Source organism: Lissotriton vulgaris, chromosome 8 (genome assembly GCF_964263255.1).
Source record: "Lissotriton vulgaris chromosome 8, aLisVul1.2, whole genome shotgun sequence".
Classification (NCBI taxonomy): domain Eukaryota; kingdom Metazoa; phylum Chordata; class Amphibia; order Caudata; family Salamandridae; genus Lissotriton; species Lissotriton vulgaris.
This window is the reverse complement of record NC_141696.1, coordinates 155,270,094-155,288,119: the sequence shown is the minus strand read 5'-3', so window position 1 is coordinate 155,288,119 and position 18,026 is coordinate 155,270,094. Positions and strand designations below refer to the sequence as shown.

General features: G+C 43.5%; 20 non-coding genes across 20 annotated transcripts; all 20 read left to right on the top strand.

The window, feature by feature from the left end:
• Positions 1–836: 836 nt before the first annotated feature.
• TRNAL-UAG (transfer RNA leucine (anticodon UAG)) lies at positions 837–919 on the top strand. Its single transcript has one exon. It is a non-coding gene; the product is annotated as a tRNA-Leu (tRNA).
• A 632-nt stretch (positions 920–1,551) lies between these two features.
• TRNAL-CAG (transfer RNA leucine (anticodon CAG)) lies at positions 1,552–1,634 on the top strand. Its single transcript has one exon. It is a non-coding gene; the product is annotated as a tRNA-Leu (tRNA).
• A 191-nt stretch (positions 1,635–1,825) lies between these two features.
• On the top strand, positions 1,826–1,908 carry TRNAL-AAG (transfer RNA leucine (anticodon AAG)). The gene has a single exon. It is a non-coding gene; the product is annotated as a tRNA-Leu (tRNA).
• Positions 1,909–3,647: 1,739 nt separating this feature from the next.
• Positions 3,648–3,730, top strand: TRNAL-CAG (transfer RNA leucine (anticodon CAG)). The gene has a single exon. It is a non-coding gene; the product is annotated as a tRNA-Leu (tRNA).
• A 191-nt stretch (positions 3,731–3,921) lies between these two features.
• On the top strand, positions 3,922–4,004 carry TRNAL-AAG (transfer RNA leucine (anticodon AAG)). The gene has a single exon. It is a non-coding gene; the product is annotated as a tRNA-Leu (tRNA).
• Positions 4,005–5,028: 1,024 nt separating this feature from the next.
• Positions 5,029–5,111, top strand: TRNAL-UAG (transfer RNA leucine (anticodon UAG)). The gene has a single exon. It is a non-coding gene; the product is annotated as a tRNA-Leu (tRNA).
• A 632-nt stretch (positions 5,112–5,743) lies between these two features.
• TRNAL-CAG (transfer RNA leucine (anticodon CAG)) lies at positions 5,744–5,826 on the top strand. The gene has a single exon. It is a non-coding gene; the product is annotated as a tRNA-Leu (tRNA).
• A 191-nt stretch (positions 5,827–6,017) lies between these two features.
• On the top strand, positions 6,018–6,100 carry TRNAL-AAG (transfer RNA leucine (anticodon AAG)). The gene has a single exon. It is a non-coding gene; the product is annotated as a tRNA-Leu (tRNA).
• Positions 6,101–7,124: 1,024 nt separating this feature from the next.
• Positions 7,125–7,207, top strand: TRNAL-UAG (transfer RNA leucine (anticodon UAG)). Its single transcript has one exon. It is a non-coding gene; the product is annotated as a tRNA-Leu (tRNA).
• A 632-nt stretch (positions 7,208–7,839) lies between these two features.
• TRNAL-CAG (transfer RNA leucine (anticodon CAG)) lies at positions 7,840–7,922 on the top strand. The gene has a single exon. It is a non-coding gene; the product is annotated as a tRNA-Leu (tRNA).
• Positions 7,923–9,220: 1,298 nt separating this feature from the next.
• On the top strand, positions 9,221–9,303 carry TRNAL-UAG (transfer RNA leucine (anticodon UAG)). Its single transcript has one exon. It is a non-coding gene; the product is annotated as a tRNA-Leu (tRNA).
• A 906-nt stretch (positions 9,304–10,209) lies between these two features.
• Positions 10,210–10,292, top strand: TRNAL-AAG (transfer RNA leucine (anticodon AAG)). The gene has a single exon. It is a non-coding gene; the product is annotated as a tRNA-Leu (tRNA).
• Positions 10,293–11,316: 1,024 nt separating this feature from the next.
• TRNAL-UAG (transfer RNA leucine (anticodon UAG)) lies at positions 11,317–11,399 on the top strand. The gene has a single exon. It is a non-coding gene; the product is annotated as a tRNA-Leu (tRNA).
• A 906-nt stretch (positions 11,400–12,305) lies between these two features.
• On the top strand, positions 12,306–12,388 carry TRNAL-UAG (transfer RNA leucine (anticodon UAG)). Its single transcript has one exon. It is a non-coding gene; the product is annotated as a tRNA-Leu (tRNA).
• Positions 12,389–13,412: 1,024 nt separating this feature from the next.
• On the top strand, positions 13,413–13,495 carry TRNAL-UAG (transfer RNA leucine (anticodon UAG)). The gene has a single exon. It is a non-coding gene; the product is annotated as a tRNA-Leu (tRNA).
• Positions 13,496–14,127: 632 nt separating this feature from the next.
• Positions 14,128–14,210, top strand: TRNAL-CAG (transfer RNA leucine (anticodon CAG)). Its single transcript has one exon. It is a non-coding gene; the product is annotated as a tRNA-Leu (tRNA).
• A 1,297-nt stretch (positions 14,211–15,507) lies between these two features.
• Positions 15,508–15,590, top strand: TRNAL-UAG (transfer RNA leucine (anticodon UAG)). The gene has a single exon. It is a non-coding gene; the product is annotated as a tRNA-Leu (tRNA).
• A 632-nt stretch (positions 15,591–16,222) lies between these two features.
• TRNAL-CAG (transfer RNA leucine (anticodon CAG)) lies at positions 16,223–16,305 on the top strand. Its single transcript has one exon. It is a non-coding gene; the product is annotated as a tRNA-Leu (tRNA).
• A 191-nt stretch (positions 16,306–16,496) lies between these two features.
• On the top strand, positions 16,497–16,579 carry TRNAL-AAG (transfer RNA leucine (anticodon AAG)). Its single transcript has one exon. It is a non-coding gene; the product is annotated as a tRNA-Leu (tRNA).
• Positions 16,580–17,603: 1,024 nt separating this feature from the next.
• TRNAL-UAG (transfer RNA leucine (anticodon UAG)) lies at positions 17,604–17,686 on the top strand. The gene has a single exon. It is a non-coding gene; the product is annotated as a tRNA-Leu (tRNA).
• Positions 17,687–18,026: the final 340 nt, after the last annotated feature.

Below are 18,026 nucleotides of genomic sequence, written 5' to 3'. Positions count from 1 at the left end.
AAAAAGTCCCTTTTATTAATGAAATGGGTTACATTCAGTCTTGTGATATTTTTGGTTTCCAATAAGTAGATTGTTAATTTTATGTAACCTCATTTTCTAATGCTCCATTCAAGAGATGTTTCCACTATGAAATGCAGAGCAAGGGGAAAGAGCACAAGTGATAGAGCGAGTGAGTGAGAAGGGGTGTTGAGGAAGGAGAGAATGAAACAAAGACAGAGTGAGTGAACAGCAGGTAGGCCTAGAAGAGGAGACTAGAAGTGAAGGCGACATACTTTTCCCTGCTTTTGACCTCCCACCCATCCCAAACTGACCACAAACGTACCATCTATGCAACGTTGGTATGCAGAAATTCACGCCTCAGCCAGTGAGGGTAAGTCCCAGGCCAGGGGCTAGAGAGCAAAAGACTGCATGTGCTCAGACGTTCCCTGCTATGGACAGTTGATCTGAAACAAGGTCTGCTCTCTTGTATCCAGCAAGGATCTAGAAATCCTGCATGAATCTGCAAGGCACAATGACAGCATACATTTGCATAATATGCCCCACCTTCTGCCTTCCTACTTCCTGTGCAGTAGTTGTTTGTGTAGAGAGAGAGGTCGCAGGCAAGGTAATTTTGTGAGTAGGATACAGGACCCTAAATAGCTGGTGAGAGGTATGAGGTATTTTAAAAGCATAAAAATTGTACACCTGTGAAATGAAATGCTTTCACATGTGATCTTCTGTGTTTATTGTCTTGTGCATAAAGTTGCACCTTGTGTTTGAAGGTTTAAATTATTTCAGGCTTGCATGGAGGCAGAAATTTCTGAGTGACTTTTATACATTTCTTAAGACTCTGCACTGTCAGGATGGCCGAGTGGTCTAAGGCGCTGTGTTTAGGCCGCAGTCTCCTCTGGAGGCGTGGGTTCGAATCCCACTTCTGACATGACTTTTGGAGATGTAATCTCCTTTTTCAGGTTAACATCTGATGGAAGTTGCATCTGTTGGTCTTCACCTGGGATGTGATTCCGTCCTCATCTAGTCAAGAGAGCTGGGGTTTCTCATATATTTCGGTTGTATAAAGTCTTGCTGACAAAGTGCAGTCCTTACTATATGAGCATAGGACCCATGTAAGAGCTCATCTGGAAGAGTCATGCTCTTGTATGCCCTGGCCAGACAGGCCATGCAAATATGGAAGAATGCCTAGCATCTGGTAGAAAGTTGGACTCCAGCACACTTACGGCAATTTCCTCAGGGCTGTGATCAGGGGCTGCTTAGATTTGCGTATTCCACCCTATGTTGTGACATTGAAATTCCTTGTTGAATTTGCTTTAGCTAGCCAAGAGGTGGCTGTTGACTCAATTTCAAAGCAGCTTTGGGCCTTTCAAGTGGCTGGTTAATAGCACTTTCTCTTTGTACGCCTTAAAGGTCTAAAGAGTTCTTCATAGGTACTGCTCTCTATGGATTGTTCAAAGATCTGTTGGAAGTACTTATAATAGGATAAATAAATTGAGGGCATGCCTTTTCGGTACCCCACTTGCATGGCTTTCTGGCCTGTGGAAGGTTCCACAAATGCAAGTCAGGATGGCCGAGTGGTCTAAGGCGCTGCGTTCAGATCGCAGTCTCTTCTGGAGGCGTGGGTTCAAATCCCACTTCTGACAATTGTGTGTTTACTCTACCTTTTTCTTGAGAGAGAAAAAATCTGATCATTTCCCTCACATGGGCTTATATGGTTGTCTACTTGGAAAAGTGCAGTGAGTTTTTTTCTTGCTCTAGCCACTCATGACCTAAGATGTGTGCTTTTTTTGGTTCACAATATCTTTCCCTCTCTGTAGATGATCAAGCAAATGTGGTCAGGATGGCCGAGTGGTCTAAGGCGCTGCGTTAAGGCCGCAGTCTCTCCTGGAGGCGTGAGTTCGAATCCCACTTCTGACAAAACTTTAAGTCCATTTTGTCTCTGAGTTCTTTTAGAATCTCAGCTAAAAATTGGCAGTGCATATAATATCTGAATAAGTAACAAACTTCAGTTTCAACTGCAAATTAATTTGCCCAATTCTGTCTTCAAGCTCGTATAATATTCTTCTAGCACTCGTGGTGTTTTATGTGTTTTTTGGGGGGTGCTTAAAAAGTCCCTTTTTTTAATGAAATGGGTTACATTCAGTCTTGTGATATTTTTGGTTTCCAATAAGTAGATTGTTAATTTTATGTAACCTCATTTTCTAATGCTCCATTCAAGAGATGTTTCCACTATGAAATGCAGAGCAAGGGGAAAGAGCACAAGTGATAGAGCGAGTGAGTGAGAAGGGGTGTTGAGGAAGGAGAGAATGAAACAAAGACAGAGTGAGTGAACGGCAGGTAGGCCTAGAAGAGGAGACTAGAAGTGAAGGTGACATACTTTTCCATGCTTTTGACCTCCCACCCATCCCAAACCAACCACAAACGTACCATCTATGCAACGTTGGTATGCAGAAATTCACGCCTCAGCCAGTGAGGGTAAATCCCAGGCCAGGGGCTAGAGAGCAAAAGACTGCATGTGCTCAGACGTTCCCTGCTAGGGACAGTTGATCTGAAACAAGGTCTGCTCTCTTGTATCCAGCAAGGATCTAGAAATCCTGCATGAATCTGCAAGGCACAATGACAGCATACATTTGCATAATATGCCCCACCTTCTGCCTTCCTACTTCCTGTGCAGTAGTTGTTTGTGTAGAGAGAGAGGTCGCAGGCAAGGTAATTTTGTGAGTAGGATACAGGACCCTAAATAGCTGGTGAGAGGTATGAGGTATTTTAAAAGCATAAAAATTGTACACCTGTGAAATGAAATGCTTTCACATGTGATCTTCTGTGTTTATTGTCCTGTGCATAAAGTTGCACCTTGTGTTTGAAGGTTTAAATTATTTCAGGCTTGCATGGAGGCAGAAATTTCTGAGTGACTTTTTTACATTTCTTAAGATTCTGCACTGTCAGGATGGCCAAGTGGTCTAAGGCGCTGTGTTTAGGCCGCAGTCTCCTCTGGAGGCGTGGGTTTGAATCCCACTTCTGACATGACTTTTGGAGATGTAATCTCCTTTTTCAGGTTAACATCTGATGGAAGTTGCATCTGTTGGTCTTCACCTGGGATGTGATTCCGTCCTCATCTAGTCAAGAGAGCTGGGGTTTCTCATATATTTCGGTTGTATAAAGTCTTGCTGACAAAGTGCAGTCCTTACTATATGAGCATAGGACCCATGTAAGAGCTCATCTGGAAGAGTCATGCTCTTGTATGCCCTGGCCAGACAGGCCATGCAAATATGGAAGAATGCCTAGCATCTGGTAGACAGTTGGACTCCAGCACAATTACGGCAATTTCCTCAGGGCTGTGATCAGGGGCTGCTTAGATTTGCGTATTCCACCCTATGTTGTGACATTGAAATTCCTTGTTGAATCTGCTTTAGCTAGCCAAGAGGTGGCTGTTGACTCAATTTCAAAGCAGCTTTGGGCCTTTCAAGTGGCTGGTTAATAGCACTTTCTCTTTGTACGCCTTAAAGGTCTAAAGAGTTCTTCATAGGTACTGCTCTCTATGGATTGTTCAAAGATCTGTTGGAAGTACTTATAATAGGATAAATAAATTGAGGGCATGCCTTTTCGGTACCCCACTTGCATGGCTGTCTGGCCTGTGGAAGGTTCCACAAATGCAAGTCAGGATGGCCGAGTGGTCTAAGGCGCTGCGTTCAGGTCGCAGTCTCTTCTGGAGGCGTGGGTTCAAATCCCACTTCTGACAATTGTGTGTTTACTCTACTTTTTTCTTGAGAGAGAAAAAATCTGATCATTTCCCTCACATGGGCTTATATGGTTGTCTACTTGGAAAAGTGCAGCGAGTTTTTTTCTTGCTCTAGCCACTCATGACCTAAGATGTGTGCTTTTTGTGGTTCACAATATCTTTCCCTCTCTGTAGATGATCAAGCAAATGTGGTCAGGATGGCCGAGTGGTCTAAGGCGCTGCGTTAAGGCCGCAGTCTCTCCTGGAGGCGTGGGTTCGAATCCCACTTCTGACAAAACTTTAAGTCCATTTTGTCTCTGAGTTCTTTTAGAATCTCAGCTAAAAATTGGCAGTTCATATAATATCTGAATAAGTAACAAACTTCAGTTTCAAATGCAAATTAATTTGCCCAATTCTGTCTTCAAGCTCGTATAATATTCTTCTAGCACTCGTGGTGTTTTATGTGTTTTTTGGGGGGTGCTTAAAAAGTCCCTTTTATTAATGAAATGGGTTACATTCAGTCTTGTGATATTTTTGGTTTCCAATAAGTAGATTGTTAATTTTATGTAACCTCATTTTCTAATGCTCCATTCAAGAGATGTTTCCACTATGAAATGCAGAGCAAGGGGAAAGAGCACAAGTGATAGAGCGAGTGAGTGAGAAGGGGTGTTGAGGAAGGAGAGAATGAAACAAAGACAGAGTGAGTGAACGGCAGGTAGGCCTAGAAGAGGAGACTAGAAGTGAAGGCGACATACTTTTCCCTGCTTTTGACCTCCCACCCATCCCAAACCGACCACAAACGTACCATCTATGCAACGTTGGTATGCAGAAATTCACGCCTCAGCCAGTGAGGGTAAGTCCCAGGCCAGGGGCTAGAGAGCAAAAGACTGCATGTGCTCAGACGTTCCCTGCTAGGGACAGTTGATCTGAAACAAGGTCTGCTCTCTTGTATCCAGCAAGGATCTAGAAATCCTGCATGAATCTGCAAGGCACAATGACAGCATACATTTGCATAATATGCCCCACCTTCTGCCTTCCTACTTCCTGTGCAGTAGTTGTTTGTGTAGAGAGAGAGGTCGCAGGCAAGGTAATTTTGTGAGTAGGATACAGGACCCTAAATAGCTGGTGAGAGGTATGAGGTATTCTAAAAGCATAAAAATTGTACACCTGTGAAATGAAATGCTTTCACATGTGATCTTCTGTGTTTATTGTCCTGTGCATAAAGTTGCACCTTGTGTTTGAAGGTTTAAATTATTTCAGGCTTGCATGGAGGCAGAAATTTCTGAGTGACTTTTATACATTTCTTAAGACTCTGCACTGTCAGGATGGCCGAGTGGTCTAAGGCGCTGTGTTTAGGCCGCAGTCTCCTCTGGAGGCGTGGGTTCCAATCCCACTTCTGACATGACTTTTGGAGATGTAATCTCCTTTTTCAGGTTAACATCTGATGGAAGTTGCATCTGTTGGTCTTCACCTGGGATGTGATTCCGTCCTCATCTAGTCAAGAGAGCTGGGGTTTCTCATATATTTCGGTTGTATAAAGTCTTGCTGACAAAGTGCAGTCCTTACTATATGAGCATAGGACCCATGTAAGAGCTCATCTGGAAGAGTCATGCTCTTGTATGCCCTGGCCAGACAGGCCATGCAAATATGGAAGAATGCCTAGCATCTGGTAGAAAGTTGGACTCCAGCACACTTACGGCAATTTCCTCAGGGCTGTGATCAGGGGCTGCTTAGATTTGCGTATTCCACCCTATGTTGTGACATTGAAATTCCTTGTTGAATTTGCTTTAGCTAGCCAATAGGTGGCTGTTGACTCAATTTCAAAGCAGCTTTGGGCCTTTCAAGTGGCTTGTTAATAGCACTTTCTCTTTGTACGCCTTAAAGGTCTAAAGAGTTCTTCATAGGTACTGCTCTCTATGGATTGTTCAAAGATCTGTTGGAAGTACTTATAATAGGATAAATAAATTGAGGGCATGCCTTTTCGGTACCCCACTTGCATGGCTGTCTGGCCTGTGGAAGGTTCCACAAATGCAAGTCAGGATGGCCGAGTGGTCTAAGGCGCTGCGTTCAGGTCGCAGTCTCTTCTGGAGGCGTGGGTTCAAATCCCACTTCTGACAATTGTGTGTTTACTCTACTTTTTTCTTGGGAGAGAAAAAATCAGATCATTTCCCTCACATGGGCTTATATGGTTGTCTACTTGGAAAAGTGCAGTGAGTTTTTTTCTTGCTCTAGCCACTCATGACCTAAGTTGTGTGCTTTTTTTGGTTCACAATATCTTTCCCTCTCTGTAGATAATCAAGCAAATGTGGTCAGGATGGCCGAGTGGTCTAAGGCGCTGCGTTAAGGCCGCAGTTTCTCCTGGAGGCGTGGGTTCGAATCCCACTTCTGACAAAACTTTAAGTCCATTTTGTCTCTGAGTTCTTTTAGAATCTCAGCTAAAAATTGGCAGTGCATATAATATCTGAATAAGTAACAAACTTCAGTTTCAACTGCAAATTAATTTGCCCAATTCTGTCTTCAAGCTCGTATAATATTCTTCTAGCACTCGTGGTGTTTTATGTGTTTTTTGGGGGGTGCTTAAAAAGTCCCTTTTATTAATGAAATGGGTTACATTCAGTCTTGTGATATTTTTGGTTTCTAATAAGTAGATTGTTAATTTTATGTAACCTCATTTTCTAATGCTCCATTCAAGAGATGTTTCCACTATGAAATGCAGAGCAAGGGGAAAGAGCACAAGTGATAGAGCGAGTGAGTGAGAAGGGGTGTTGAGGAAGGAGAGAATGAAACAAAGACAGAGTGAGTGAACGGCAGGTAGGCCTAGAAGAGGAGACTAGAAGTGAAGGCGACATACTTTTCCCTGCTTTTGACCTCCCACCCATCCCAAACTGACCACAAACGTACCATCTATGCAACGTTGGTATGCAGAAATTCACGCCTCAGCCAGTGAGGGTAAGTCCCAGGCCAGGGGCTAGAGAGCAAAAGACTGCATGTGCTCAGACGTTCCCTGCTAGGGACAGTTGATCTGAAACAAGGTCTGCTCTCTTGTATCCAGCAAGGATCTAGAAATCCTGCATGAATCTGCAAGGCACAATGACAGCATACATTTGCATAATATGCCCCACCTTCTGCCTTCCTACTTCCTGTGCAGTAGTTGTTTGTGTAGAGAGAGAGGTCGCAGGCAAGGTAATTTTGTGAGTAGGATACAGGACCCTAAATAGCTGGTGAGAGGTATGAGGTATTCTAAAAGCATAAAAATTGTACACCTGTGAAATGAAATGCTTTCACATGTGATCTTCTGTGTTTATTGTCCTGTGCATAAAGTTGCACCTTGTGTTTGAAGGTTTAAATTATTTCAGGCTTGCATGGAGGCAGAAATTTCTGAGTGACTTTTATACATTTCTTAAGACTCTGCACTGTCAGGATGGCCGAGTGGTCTAAGGCGCTGTGTTTAGGCCGCAGTCTTCTCTGGAGGCGTGGGTTCGAATCCCACTTCTGACATGACTTTTGGAGATGTAATCTCCTTTTTCAGTTTAACATCTGATGGAAGTTGCATCTGTTGGTCTTCACCTAGGATGTGATTCCGTCCTCATCTAGTCAAGAGAGCTGGGGTTTCTCATATATTTCGGTTGTATAAAGTCTTGCTGACAAAGTGCAGTCCTTACTATATGAGCATAGGACCCATGTAAGAGCTCATCTGGAAGAGTCATGCTCTTGTATGCCCTGGCCAGACAGGCCATGCAAATATGGAAGAATGCCTAGCATCTGATAGACAGTTGGACTCCAGCACACTTACGGCAATTTCCTCAGGGCTGTGATCAGGGGCTGCTTAGATTTGCGTATTCCACCCTATGTTGTGACATTGAAATTCCTTGTTGAATTTGCTTTAGCTAGCCAAGAGGTGGCTGTTGACTCAATTTCAAAGCAGCTTTGGGCCTTTCAAGTGGCTGGTTAATAGCACTTTCTCTTTGTACGCCTTAAAGGTCTAAAGAGTTCTTCATAGGTACTGCTCTCTATGGATTGTTCAAAGATCTGTTGGAAGTACTTATAATAGGATAAATAAATTGAGGGCATGCCTTTTCGGTACCCCACTTGCATGGCTTTCTGGCCTGTGGAAGGTTCCACAAATGCAAGTCAGGATGGCCGAGTGGTCTAAGGCGCTGCGTTCAGATCGCAGTCTCTTCTGGAGGCGTGGGTTCAAATCCCACTTCTGACAATTGTGTGTTTACTCTACTTTTTTCTTGAGAGAGAAAAAATCTGATCATTTCCCTCACATGGGCTTATATGGTTGTCTACTTGGAAAAGTGCAGTGAGTTTTTTTCTTGCTCTAGCCACTCATGACCTAAGATGTGTGCTTTTTTTGGTTCACAATATCTTTCCCTCTCTGTAGATGATCAAGCAAATGTGGTCAGGATGGCCGAGTGGTCTAAGGCGCTGCGTAAAGGCCGCAGTCTCTCCTGGAGGCGTGGGTTCGAATCCCACTTCTGACAAAACTTTAAGTCCATTTTGTCTCTGAGTTCTTTTAGAATCTCAGCTAAAAATTGGCAGTGCATATAATATCTGAATAAGTAACAAACTTCAGTTTCAACTGCAAATTAATTTGCCCAATTCTGTCTTCAAGCTCGTATAATATTCTTCTAGCACTCGTGGTGTTTTATGTGTTTTTTGGGGGGTGCTTAAAAAGTCCCTTTTATTAATGAAATGGGTTACATTCAGTCTTGTGATATTTTTGGTTTCCAATAAGTAGATTGTTAATTTTATGTAACCTCATTTTCTAATGCTCCATTCAAGAGATGTTTCCACTATGAAATGCAGAGCAAGGGGAAAGAGCACAAGTGATAGAGCGAGTGAGTGAGAAGGGGTGTTGAGGAAGGAGAGAATGAAACAAAGACAGAGTGAGTGAACGGCAGGTAGGCCTAGAAGAGGAGACTAGAAGTGAAGGCGACATACTTTTCCATGCTTTTGACCTCCCACCCATCCCAAACCAACCACAAACGTACCATCTATGCAACGTTGGTATGCAGAAATTCACGCCTCAGCCAGTGAGGGTAAGTCCCAGGCCAGGGGCTAGAGAGCAAAAGACTGCATGTGCTCAGACGTTCCCTGCTAGGGACAGTTGATCTGAAACAAGGTCTGCTCTCTTGTATCCAGCAAGGATCTAGAAATCCTGCATGAATCTGCAAGGCACAATGACAGCATACATTTGCATAATATGCCCCACCTTCTGCCTTCCTACTTCCTGTGCAGTAGTTGTTTGTGTAGAGAGAGAGGTCGCAGGCAAGGTAATTTTGTGAGTAGGATACAGGACCCTAAATAGCTGGTGAGAGGTATGAGGTATTTTAAAAGCATAAAAATTGTACACCTGTGAAATGAAATGCTTTCACATGTGATCTTCTGTGTTTATTGTCCTGTGCATAAAGTTGCACCTTGTGTTTGAAGGTTTAAATTATTTCAGGCTTGCATGGAGGCAGAAATTTCTGAGTGACTTTTATACATTTCTTAAGACTCTGCACTGTCAGGATGGCCGAGTGGTCTAAGGCGCTGTGTTTAGGCCGCAGTCTCCTCTGGAGGCGTGGGTTTGAATCCCACTTCTGACATGACTTTTGGAGATGTAATCTCCTTTTTCAGGTTAACATCTGATGGAAGTTGCATCTGTTGGTCTTCACCTGGGATGTGATTCCGTCCTCATCTAGTCAAGAGAGCTGGGGTTTCTCATATATTTCGGTTGTATAAAGTCTTGCTGACAAAGTGCAGTCCTTACTATATGAGCATAGGACCCATGTAAGAGCTCATCTGGAAGAGTCATGCTCTTGTATGCCCTGGCCAGACAGGCCATGCAAATATGGAAGAATGCCTAGCATCTGGTAGACAGTTGGACTCCAGCACACTTACGGCAATTTCCTCAGGGCTGTGATCAGGGGCTGCTTAGATTTGCGTATTCCACCCTATGTTGTGACATTGAAATTCCTTGTTGAATCTGCTTTAGCTAGCCAAGAGGTGGCTGTTGACTCAATTTCAAAGCAGCTTTGGGCCTTTCAAGTGGCTGGTTAATAGCACTTTCTCTTTGTACGCCTTAAAGGTCTAAAGAGTTCTTCATAGGTACTGCTCTCTATGAATTGTTCAAAGATCTGTTGGAAGTACTTATAATAGGATAAATAAATTGAGGGCATGCCTTTTCGGTACCCCACTTGCATGGCTGTCTGGCCTGTGGAAGGTTCCACAAATGCAAGTCAGGATGGCCGAGTGGTCTAAGGTGCTGCATTCAGGTCGCAGTCTCTTCTGGAGGTGTGGGTTCAAATCCCACTTCTGACAATTGTGTGTTTACTCTACTTTTTTCTTGGGAGAGAAAAAATCAGATCATTTCCCTCACATGGGCTTATATGGTTGTCTACTTGGAAAAGTGCAGTGAGTTTTTTTCTTGCTCTAGCCACTCATGACCTAAGTTGTGTGCTTTTTTTGGTTCACAATATCTTTCCCTCTCTGTAGATGATCAAGCAAATGTGGTCAGGATGGCCGAGTGGTCTAAGGCGCTGCGTTAAGGCCGCAGTCTCTCCTGGAGGCGTGGGTTCGAATCCCACTTCTGACAAAACTTTAAGTCCATTTTGTCTCTGAGTTCTTTTAGAATCTCAGCTAAAAATTGGCAGTGCATATAATATCTGAATAAGTAACAAACTTCAGTTTCAACTGCAAATTAATTTGCCCAATTCTGTCTTCAAGCTCGTATAATATTCTTCTAGCACTCGTGGTGTTTTATGTGTTTTTTGGGGGGTGCTTAAAAAGTCCCTTTTATTAATGAAATGGGTTACATTCAGTCTTGTGATATTTTTGGTTTCCAATAAGTAGATTGTTAATTTTATGTAACCTCATTTTCTAATGCTCCATTCAAGAGATGTTTCCACTATGAAATGCAGAGCAAGGGGAAAGAGCACAAGTGATAGAGCGAGTGAGTGAGAAGGGGTGTTGAGGAAGGAGAGAATGACACATAGACAGAGTGAGTGAACGGCAGGTAGGCCTAGAAGAGGAGACTAGAAGTGAAGGCGACATACTTTTCCATGCTTTTGACCTCCCACCCATCCCAAACCGACCACAAACGTACCATCTATGCAACGTTGGTATGCAGAAATTCACGCCTCAGCCAGTGAGGGTAAGTCCCAGGCCAGGGGCTAGAGAGCAAAAGACTGCATGTGCTCAGACGTTCCCTGCTAGGGACAGTTGATCTGAAACAAGGTCTGCTCTCTTGTATCCAGCAAGGATCTAGAAATCCTGCATGAATCTGCAAGGCACAATGACAGCATACATTTGCATAATATGCCCCACCTTCTGCCTTCCTACTTCCTGTGCAGTAGTTGTTTGTGTAGAGAGAGAGGTCGCAGGCAAGGTAATTTTGTGAGTAGGATACAGGACCCTAAATAGCTGGTGAGAGGTATAAGGTATTCTAAAAGCATAAAAATTGTACACCTGTGAAATGAAATGCTTTCACATGTGATCTTCTGTGTTTATTGTCCTGTGCATAAAGTTGCACCTTGTGTTTGAAGGTTTAAATTATTTCAGGCTTGCATGGAGGCAAAAATTTCTGAGTTACTTTTATACATTTCTTAAGACTCTGCACTGTCAGGATGGCCGAGTGGTCTAAGGCGCTGTGTTTAGGCCGCAGTCTCCTCTGGAGGTGTGGGTTCGAATCCCACTTCTGACATGACTTTTGGAGATGTAATCTCCTTTTTCAGGTTAACATCTGATGGAAGTTGCATCTGTTGGTCTTCACCTGGGATGTGATTCCGTCCTCATCTAGTCAAGAGCGCTGGGGTTTCTCATATATTTCGGTTGTATAAAGTCTTGCTGACAAAGTGCAGTCCTTACTATATGAGCATAGGACCCATGTAAGAGCTCATCTGGAAGAGTCATGCTCTTGTATGCCCTGGCCAGACAGGCCATGCAAATATGGAAGAATGCCTAGCATCTGGTAGACAGTTGGACTCCAGCACACTTACGGCAATTTCCTCAGGGCTGTGATCAGGGGCTGCTTAGATTTGAGTATTCCACCCTATGTTGTGACATTGAAATTCCTTGTTGAATTTGCTTTAGCTAGCCAAGAGGTGGCTGTTGACTCAATTTCAAAGCAGCTTTGGGCCTTTCAAGTGGCTGGTTAATAGCACTTTCTCTTTGTACGCCTTAAAGGTCTAAAGAGTTCTTCATAGGTACTGCTCTCTATGGATTGTTCAAAGATCTGTTGGAAGTACCTATAATAGGATAAATAAATTGAGGGCATGCCTTTTCGGTACCCCACTTGCATGGCTCTCTGGACTGTGGAAGGTTCCATAAATGCAAGTCAGGATGGCCGAGTGGTCTAAGGCGCTGAGTTCAGGTCGCAGTCTCTTCTGGAGGCGTGGGTTCAAATCCCACTTCTGACAATTGTGTGTTTACTCTACTTTTTTCTTGAGAGAGAAAAAATCTGATCATTTCCCTCACATGGGCTTATATGGTTGTCTACTTGGAAAAGTGCAGCGAGTTTTTTTCTTGCTCTAGCCACTCATGACCTAAGATGTGTGCTTTTTTTGGTTCACAATATCTTTCCCTCTCTGTAGTTGATCAAGCAAATGTGGTCAGGATGGCCGAGTGGTCTAAGGCGCTGCGTTTAGGCCGCAGTCTCTCCTGGAGGCGTGGGTTCGAATCCCACTTCTGACAAAACTTTAAGTCCATTTTGTCTCTGAGTTCTTTTAGAATCTCAGCTAAAAATTGGCAGTTCATATAATATCTGAATAAGTAACAAACTTCAGTTTCAACTGCAAATTAATTTGCCCAATTCTGTCTTCAAGCTCGTATAATATTCTTCTAGCACTCGTGGTGTTTTATGTGTTTTTTGGGGGGTGCTTAAAAAGTCCCTTTTATTAATGAAATGGGTTACATTCAGTCTTGTGATATTTTTGGTTTCCAATAAGTAGATTGTTAATTTTATGTACCCTCATTTTCTAATGCTCCATTCAAGAGATGTTTCCACTATGAAATGCAGAGCAAGGGGAAAGAGCACAAGTGATAGAGCGAGTGAGTGAGAAGGGGTGTTGAGGAAGGAGAGAATGAAACAAAGACAGAGTGAGTGAACGGCAGGTAGGCCTAGAAGAGGAGACTAGAAGTGAAGGCGACATACTTTTCCCTGCTTTTGACCTCCCACCCATCCCAAACCGACCACAAACGTACCATCTATGCAACGTTGGTATGCAGAAATTCACGCCTCAGCCAGTGAGGGTAAGTCCCAGGCCAGGGGCTAGAGAGCAAAAGACTGCATGTGCTCAGACGTTCCCTGCTAGGGACAGTTGATCTGAAACAAGGTCTGCTCTCTTGTATCCAGCAAGGATCTAGAAATCCTGCATGAATCTGCAAGGCACAATGACAGCATACATTTGCATAATATGCCCCACCTTCTGCCTTCCTACTTCCTTTGCAGTAGTTGTTTGTGTAGAGAGAGAGGTCGCAGGCAAGGTAATTTTGTGAGTAGGATACAGGACCCTAAATAGCTGGTGAGAGGTATGAGGTATTCTAAAAGCATAAAAATTGTACACCTGTGAAATGAAATGCTTTCACATGTGATCTTCTGTGTTTATTGTCCTGTGCATAAAGTTGCACCTTGTGTTTGAAGGTTTAAATTATTTCAGGCTTGCATGGAGGCAGAAATTTCTGAGTGACTTTTATACATTTCTTAAGACTCTGCACTGTCAGGATGGCCGAGTGGTCTAAGGCGCTGTGTTTAGGCCGCAGTCTCCTCTGGAGGCGTGGGTTCGAATCCCACTTCTGACATGACTTTTGGAGATGTAATCTCCTTTTTCAGGTTAACATCTGATGGAAGTTGCATCTGTTGGTCTTCACCTGGGATGTGATTCCGTCCTCATCTAGTCAAGAGAGCTGGGGTTTCTCATATATTTCGGTTGTATAAAGTCTTGCTGACAAAGTGCAGTCCTTACTATATGAGCATAGGACCCATGTAAGAGCTCATCTGGAAGAGTCATGCTCTTGTATGCCCTGGCCAGACAGGCCATGCAAATATGGAAGAATGCCTAGCATCTGGTAGACAGTTGGACTCCAGCATACTTACGGCAATTTCCTCAGGGCTGTGATCAGGGGCTGCTTAGATTTGCGTATTCCACCCTATGTTGTGACATTGAAATTCCTTGTTGAATTTGCTTTAGCTAGCCAAGAGGTGGCTGTTGACTCAATTTCAAAGCAGCTTTGGGCCTTTCAAGTGGCTGGTTAATAGCACTTTCTCTTTGTACGCCTTAAAGGTCTAAAGAGTTCTTCATAGGTACTGCTCTCTATGGATTGTTCAAAGGTCTGTTGGAAGTACTTATAATAGGATAAATAAATTGAGGGCATGCCTTTTCGGTACCCCACTTGCATGGCTGTCTGGCCTGTGGAAGGATCCATAAATGCAAGTCAGGATGGCCGAGTGGTCTAAGGCGCTGCGTTCAGGTCGCAGTCTCTTCTGGAGGCGTGGGTTCAAATCCCACTTCTGACAATTGTGTGTTTACTCTACTTTTTTCTTGGGAGAGAAAAAATGAGATCATTTCCCTCACATGGGCTTATATGGTTGTCTACTTGGAAAAGTGCAGTGAGTTTTTTTCTTGCTCTAGCCACTCATGACCTAAGTTGTGTGCTTTTTTTGGTTCACAATATCTTTCCCTCTCTGTAGATGATCAAGCAAATGTGGTCAGGATGGCCGAGTGGTCTATGGCGCTGGGTTAAGGCCGCAGTCTCTCCTGGAGGCGTGGGTTCGAATCCCACTTCTGACAAAACTTTAAGTCCATTTTGTCTCTGAGTTCTTTTAGAATCTCAGCTAAAAATTGGCAGTGCATATAATATCTGAATAAGTAACAAACTTCAGTTTCAACTGCAAATTAATTTGCCCAATTCTGTCTTCAAGCTCGTATAATATTCTTCTAGCACTCGTGGTGTTTTATGTGTTTTTTGGGGGGTGCTTAAAAGTCCCTTTTATTAATGAAATGGGTTACATTCAGTCTTGTGATATTTTTGGTTTCCAATAAGTAGATTGTTAATTTTATGTAACCTCATTTTCTAATGCTCCATTCAAGAGATGTTTCCACTATGAAATGCAGAGCAAGGGGAAAGAGCACAAGTGATAGAGCGAGTGAGTGAGAAGGGGTGTTGAGGAAGGAGAGAATAAAACAAAGACAGAGTGAGTGAACAGCAGGTAGGCCTAGAAGAGGAGACTAGAAGTGAAGGCGACATACTTTTCCCTGCTTTTGACCTCCCACCCATCCCAAACTGACCACAAACGTACCATCTATGCAACGTTGGTATGCAGAAATTCACGCCTCAGCCAGTGAGGGTAAGTCCCAGGCCAGGGGCTAGAGAGCAAAAGACTGCATGTGCTCAGACGTTCCCTGCTAGGGACAGTTGATCTGAAACAAGGTCTGCTCTCTTGTATCCAGCAAGGATCTAGAAATCCTGCATGAATCTGCAAGGCACAATGACAGCATACATTTGCATAATATGCCCCACCTTCTGCCTTCCTACTTCCTGTGCAGTAGTTGTTTGTGTAGAGAGAGAGGTCGCAGGCAAGGTAATTTTGTGAGTAGGATACAGGACCCTAAATAGCTGGTGAGAGGTATGAGGTATTTTAAAAGCATAAAAATTGTACACCTGTGAAATGAAATGCTTTCACATGTGATCTTCTGTGTTTATTGTCCTGTGCATAAAGTTGCACCTTGTGTTTGAAGGTTTAAATTATTTCAGGCTTGCATGGAGGCAGAAATTTCTGAGTGACTTTTATACATTTCTTAAGACTCTGCACTGTCAGGATGGCCGAGTGGTCTAAGGCGCTGTGTTTAGGCCGCAGTCTCCTCTGGAGGTGTGGGTTCGAATCCCACTTCTGACATGACTTTTGGAGATGTAATCTCCTTTTTCAGGTTAACATCTGATGGAAGTTGCATCTGTTGGTCTTCACCTGGGATGTGATTCCGTCCTCATCTAGTCAAGAGAGCTGGGGTTTCTCATATATTTCGGTTGTATAAAGTCTTGCTGACAAAGTGCAGTCCTTACTATATGAGCATAGTACCCATGTAAGAGCTCATCTGGAAGAGTCATGCTCTTGTATGCCCTGGCCAGACAGGCCATGCAAATATGGAAGAATGCCTAGCATCTGGTAGACAGTTGGACTCCAGCACACTTACGGCAATTTCCTCAGGGCTGTGATCAGGGGCTGCTTAGATTTGCGTATTCCACCCTATGTTGTGACATTGAAATTCCTTGTTGAATTTGCTTTAGCTAGCCAAGAGGTGGCTGTTGACTCAATTTCAAAGCAGCTTTGGGCCTTTCAAGTGGATGGTTAATAGCACTTTCTCTTTGTACGCCTTAAAGGTCTAAAGAGTTCTTCATAGGTACTGCTCTCTATGGATTGTTCAAAGATCTGTTGGAAGTACTTATAATAGGATAAATAAATTGAGGGCATGCCTTTTCGGTACCCCACTTGCATGGCTGTCTGGCCTGTGGAAGGTTCCACAAATGCAAGTCAGGATGGCCGAGTGGTCTAAGGCGCTGCGTTCAGGTCGCAGTCTCTTCTGGAGGCGTGGGTTCAAATCCCACTTCTGACAATTGTGTGTTTACTCTACTTTTTTCTTGGGAGAGAAAAAATCAGATCATTTCCCTCACATGGGCTTATATGGTTGTCTACTTGGAAAAGTGCAGTGAGTTTTTTTCTTGCTCTAGCCACTCATGACCTAAGTTGTGTGCTTTTTTTGGTTCACAATATCTTTCCCTCTCTGTAGATGATCAAGCAAATGTGGTCAGGATGGCCGAGTGGTCTAAGGCGCTGCGTTAAGGCCGCAGTCTCTCCTTGAGGCGTGGGTTCGAATCCCACTTCTGACAAAACTTTAAGTCCATTTTGTCTCTGAGTTCTTTTAGAATCTCAGCTAAAAATTGGCAGTGCATATAATATCTGAATAAGTAACAAACTTCAGTTTCAACTGCAAATTAATTTGCCCAATTCTGTCTTCAAGCTCGTATAATATTCTTCTAGCACTCGTGGTGTTTTATGTGTTTTTTGGGGGGTGCTTAAAAAGTCCCTTTTATTAATGAAATGGGTTACATTCAGTCTTGTGATATTTTTGGTTTCCAATAAGTAGATTGTTAATTTTATGTAACCTCATTTTCTAATGCTCCATTCAAGAGATGTTTCCACTATGAAATGCAGAGCAAGGGAAAAGAGCACAAGTGATAGAGCGAGTGAGTGAGAAGGGGTGTTGAGGAAGGAGAGAATGAAACAAAGACAGAGTGAGTGAACGGCAGGTAGGCCTAGAAGAGGAGACTAGAAGTGAAGGCGACATACTTTTCCCTGCTTTTGACCTCCCACCCATCCCAAACCGACCACAAACGTACCATCTATGCAACGTTGGTATGCAGAAATTCACGCCTCAGCCAGTGAGGGTAAGTCCCAGGCCAGGGGCTAGAGAGCAAAAGACTGCATGTGCTCAGACGTTCCCTGCTAGGGACAGTTGATCTGAAACAAGGTCTGCTCTCTTGTATGCAGCAAGGATCTAGAAATCCTGCATGAATCTGCAAGGCACAATGACAGCATACATTTGCATAATATGCCCCACCTTCTGCCTTCCTACTTCCTGTGCAGTAGTTGTTTGTGTAGAGAGAGAGGTCGCAGGCAAGGTAATTTTGTGAGTAGGATACAGGACCCTAAATAGCTGGTGAGAGGTATGAGGTATTCTAAAAGCATAAAAATTGTACACCTGTGAAATGAAATGCTTTCACATGTGATCTTCTGTGTTTATTGTCCTGTGCATAAAGTTGCACCTTGTGTTTGAAGGTTTAAATTATTTCAGGCTTGCATGAAGGCAGAAATTTCTGAGTGACTTTTATACATTTCTTAAGACTCTGCACTGTCAGGATGGCCGAGTGGTCTAAGGCGCTGTGTTTAGGCTGCAGTCTCCTCTGGAGGCGTGGGTTCGAATCCCACTTCTGACATGACTTTTGGAGATGTAATCTCCTTTTTCAGGTTAACATCTGATGGAAGTTGCATCTGTTGGTCTTCACCTGGGATGTGATTCCGTCCTCATCTAGTCAAGAGAGCTGGGGTTTCTCATATATTTCGGTTGTATAAAGTCTTGCTGACAAAGTGCAGTCCTTACTATATGAGCATAGGACCCATGTAAGAGCTCATCTGGAAGAGTCATGCTCTTGTATGCCCTGGCCAGACAGGCCATGCAAATATGGAAGAATGCCTAGCATCTGGTAGACAGTTGGACTCCAGCACACTTACGGCAATTTCCTCAGGGCTGTGATCAGGGGCTGCTTAGATTTGCGT